Here is a 4976-nt window from a genome sequence, read left to right on the forward strand (position 1 = left end):
TGAAGCAGACAAAGTCAATTTAATTACTCAATGATAGTATGCACATATAACACCTAGCATCCCATAGTGTGGGCCACCGCCAATTCCACTTATGAACTTCGGCTGACAAATATGTCGCATTGCAATAGAAGAAAAATAAGCTTGCATTCTCCTAAAAGAACGCAACACATCAAAATAAATAAATATCAAACTGAAAAATGGTTATGATGAACACGTGACATGCTTTGCTACGGAGAAAATATCGGACGACATGAACCTTCTAACATAACATTACTTAGGACTGGACGTGCTTACTATCAAGAATTCATGCATCAAATGTGACAAACCAAAAGGTGTCAATTACCTCTGAACAGGGCCGTCTTCAGAAATTTGGGGGCCCGGGACGAAAATCAAAATAGGGCCCTATTTTTTAAAACCATATATAACTGAAGAACTAATGCAAGTAAAGCATACTCTCACATAATTATTTAACTTCAAATATATCTTATTGTTACAATATTTAGGAAATATATCAAATACTAACAGTAAAATAGTAAATATGGTACTAAAGGAATACACTTATAAACTGACCTCATTTTCTACCAAAAAGCAGCATTCTTCTAGTATTTCTTGATATGAAATCTTCGATCAAATCTCCATAATTAATCTTCTCCAAGACATCATTTTCAAGTGCTATTGTTGCCAATCCATTCAGTCTTTCTTGTGTCATTGTAGAACGCAAGTAGGATTTCAACAACTTGAGTTTAGAAAAGCTCCTTTCCGCAGATGCAACTGTCACAGGATTGGTTAACAAAATTATGTATGCGATAACAACATTAGGATAGATTAAGGAACGCTTCTTCAAAAAGTTCAGAATATCAAGTGGGCCCATAGATTTCTAAAGTGAGCCCTGCAGAAAAAGTAGCTCGCTACACAATTCAAGTCCATCAATATCTTTATGTTCTCCACTCTTAAGTGCATCAAGATTAACACACGCAGCCAATAAACTCTTGTCATCCAAGGATCGCAGCCTATCTGAAGTAAACAAGAAACCAAATATTTTTTCATACCCCTCATACTGTTCAAATCTCGTGTTAAGTGAAACTATAGCTTGATCAACAATATGCAGAAAATAATTGACCCTAAATGACTCCTCTGCTGATTGTGAAACAATAGATGGATCATCTGCACCCTCACCAAATTGCCTTTTTCTCTTGATTTTACGCTTGGTGCGGAACTCTGGATTAATATCCATCTCCTTTGCAATTTCTTTTGCAGCTTCCAATGCTTTTGAAAAGCCAGATTCTCTATACTTAGTGAAGAAAGAAATCAAGCCCTTTACAGACTCAATAGCAATATCAATAAGCATATCCTTTGACTGCAACTCTTTGCTGATCAAATTAACAGCTGATAATATTTCATACCATATGATTATTGATACTAAGAATTCAAAGTCACAAAGATTATTTTCTGCCAATGATTGAGCTTCACTACTTGTCGATGGATCTTTATCAATTTCAGCCACTTGTAGTAGAGCCTCCCTTATTTCTGGTAGTTGAATCCTTATAGCCTTAACACTATCAACACGACTCTCCCACCTAGTAGATGACAATGACTTGAGAGTCACTCCTGATATGTTATTTTTGAGAATTTGCCATCTTTTAGTAGAGCTAGCAAATGTTGTGTAGATGCGTTGGATAACTCCAAAAAAATCGGATGCTTTACGACAAGACTTTGCCATATCACATATTGTCAAATTCAGACTATGACAACCACAAGCTGAATAAAAAGCTCTCCGATTTATTTTCAACACTTTACTTTGTACCCCTTTATGTATTCCCTTCATATTTGACCCATTATCGTATCCTTGCCCTCTCAGATTGTCAATATCAAGGTCAAGAGTTTTCAATTCATTTTTTAGAGCATCAAACAATCCTTGCCTAGTGGTATCATTCACATCCAAAAAACCTAAGGATGATTCTTCAATGCAAAACGAACCTGAAGATGCATCAACATACCTAATTATCAAAGACATCTGCTCTTGGTGGCTTGCATCGGGAGTACAGTCAAGTAGAATGGAGAAGTACTTTGCTTCTTTTACCTTCTTAACGATTTCAGACCTGATTGTAGCAGCGAGCAAATTTATTAGTTCATTCTGGATGGAAGGACCGAGATAATGATCACGGATTTTATCACTTGTGATGCGGTCAACATGTTCTTTTATAACTGGGTCAAATTCTGCCAACATTTGAACCAGTCCTAAGAAATTTCCATTACTATCTTGGTACACCTTGCTATTACTGCCACGGAATGCTATATTATGTTCCGCAAGAAATTTCACAATCAAAAGAATCCAGAGCAAAATTTTTCTCCAATGCTCCCTTTCCTTTTCAAGTTCTTGCTGAGCAACTTTATCAATTGTTTGATTCTCCTCCAACCTGAGGCGCAAATTATACCAACTACTCATATTTGTGACATGTTCTCTACCATTTTCATGCTCTTTGAGTCTACTGATAAGATGATGCCAGTCACTGAAGCCATCATTTGCTAACTGACCTCTCACATGTCCCTTCCTTAATAGTTTGCAACAAAAACAAAATACTTTGTCAAGCTCTTTGCTGTACACAAGCCACTCTCTATCACACTTTTCTTCATTTGAGAGAACTCTAGTGTACGCTAGTGCAGAAAACCTTCTACCAAATTTGTCTGTAGGACCATGCTCAATAGACAAGTCTCTTTTAGGACCTTTTTGCACCGACATATCAATCATTGTAGGATCAAGTGCATCCCATGTTCTTGGATCAAATATATCAGGTTGAACAGAATTATTTGTGTTATCAGCAATATTAGCATCATCACCTTCAGCAGCAATATTAGCACCTTCATCGACATGATTAGAATCATCACCTTCACCAGCAATATTAGCACCTTCATCAACATGATTAGAATCATCACCTTCGTCAGCATTGTTAATATCACCACCTTCATCTGTTTCACCAATGTGAGCCTCAGCCTCTTCTGGATCACCACCAGGTGCATCATCAATATTAGCATCTACAGTTTGGTTTTCAGAATTGGGTTGAGGGTCTTTCACAACAAATTTATCGAGAGCGCCCTTTTGTTTTCGAGTATCTTCTTTTACTTTTTGTTTCTTCCTTCGCTTTGAAGCACCAGAATCATACCTCCTTCCTGGATGCATGCTTCTTTCTGTTTAATAAGACAAACATATCTGAATCAATTCAAACTCTGAGAATTATAGCTATAAGAAAATATAAAAGGACTTCACCCAGATGTAAGATTTTGAATTTTTCCTTTAACAAAAAAGTAGCCTACAGCCTACTGTCTACACTGACGAAATAAATTAGGGCTTGGACGCTTTGTCTACAACTACAAGAACCAGTGCCTGACAAGAATCAAGAACTTACCCTGGAAAGGGAAGGGATCAAGGGATTATGTGCGCTGGGGTGTGGCCGGTCGGCGGCCGCGTATCGCGTACACGGCGTCGCCCCCTGCCTGCTCGATGTGTCTGTCGCTCAGCCGCCATTGACCCCTGTTGCCCTTTCGACTGCGTGCGATCAAATCGGCCAATCGGGACGGGAGTTACGGAAGCAAAACGGGCTGGAGGAGCTACGTGCGTTCGTGCCTCAGATCGCTAGAATGGGCTACCTGAGATTGCGTTGGTTTGGCCTTATACATATTACATGCTGGACTGGGGGCCCCCAAAATTTTGGGGCCCTGTGCGGTCGGCCAATTTGGCCTTCCTCATCAACGGGGCTGATAGTAGCACCACATTTATTATGTTACGGTATCTACCTATGTTACTATAATCATCTCTCTCTTCTTTAATTGCCTGCCACATAAGCATGTTTGCGAGTCCCAAGTACATGATACTACTTATGTTACCCCCACTATGGCCAGCCTAAGCATGCCTTTGTTGCTGAACGGTCGGAGGCAGCCAGTCAAGCAGCGTCTTCCATATAATTAACATTAACATCAGAAGCGAATTTAGTCTCAATTATGACATTAATTTCTAGCTAACTACGGATGGTTAGATCATAATGAAGTGCACCCATCCACATGTTGGGGAACGTAGCATAAATTCAAAATTTTCCTACGTGTCACCAAGATCTATCTATGGAGTCATCTAGAAACGAGGGAGGAGTGGATCTACATACCGTTGTAGATCGCGCGCGGAAGCGTTCAAGAGAACGGGGTTGATGGAGTCGTACTCGTCGTGATCCAAATCACCGATGATCGTAGCGCCGAACGGACGGCACCTCCGCGTTCAACACACGTACGGAGCGGAGACGTCTCCCACGCCTTGATCCAGCAAGGAGGAGGGAGAGGTTGATGGAGATCCAACAGCACGACGGCATGGTGGAAGTAGCGGGATTCCAACAGGGCTTCGCTAAGCGCTGCGGGAGGAGGGAGATGTGTCACGGGAGGGAGAGGGAGGCGCCAGGCCTTAGGTATGGTTGCTCCTCCTTTTCCCCACTATATATAGGGCCAAGGGAGAGGGGGGAGGCGCAGCCCTTGCCCCTTCCTCCAAGGAAGGGCGCGGCCAAGGGGGGGAGGAGTCCATCCTCCCCAAGGCACCTCGGAGGTGCCTTCCCCTTTTAGGACTCTCCCCTTTTTTCTCTCTCTTGGCGCATGGGCCTCTTGGGGCTGGTGCCCTTGGCCCATATAGGCCAAGGCACACCCCCTACAGCCCATGTGGCCCCCCGGGGCAGGTGGCCCCACCCGGTGGACCCCCGGGACCCTTCCGGTGGTCCCAGTACAATACCGATGACCCCGAAACTTGTCCCGATGGCCGAAATAGCACTTCCTATATATAATTCTTTACCTCCGGACCATTCCGGAACTCCTCGTGATGTCCGGGATCTCATCCGGGACTCCTAAAAACTTTCAGGTTACCGCATACTAATATCTCTATAACCCTACGGGTTCGGGAGACATGCAGACATGACCGAGACGTTCTCCGGTCAATAACCAACAGC

At 42.4% G+C, this 4976-nt stretch overlaps 1 pseudogene; it reads right to left on the reverse strand.

The window, feature by feature from the left end:
* Positions 1-571: 571 nt before the first annotated feature.
* On the reverse strand, positions 572-3178 carry LOC125527961 (uncharacterized; annotated as a pseudogene).
* Positions 3179-4976: the final 1798 nt, after the last annotated feature.

Source organism: Triticum urartu, chromosome 7A (assembly GCF_056163025.1).
Source record: "Triticum urartu cultivar PI428250 chromosome 7A, HENAU_Tu73, whole genome shotgun sequence".
Lineage (NCBI taxonomy): Eukaryota > Viridiplantae > Streptophyta > Magnoliopsida > Poales > Poaceae > Triticum > Triticum urartu.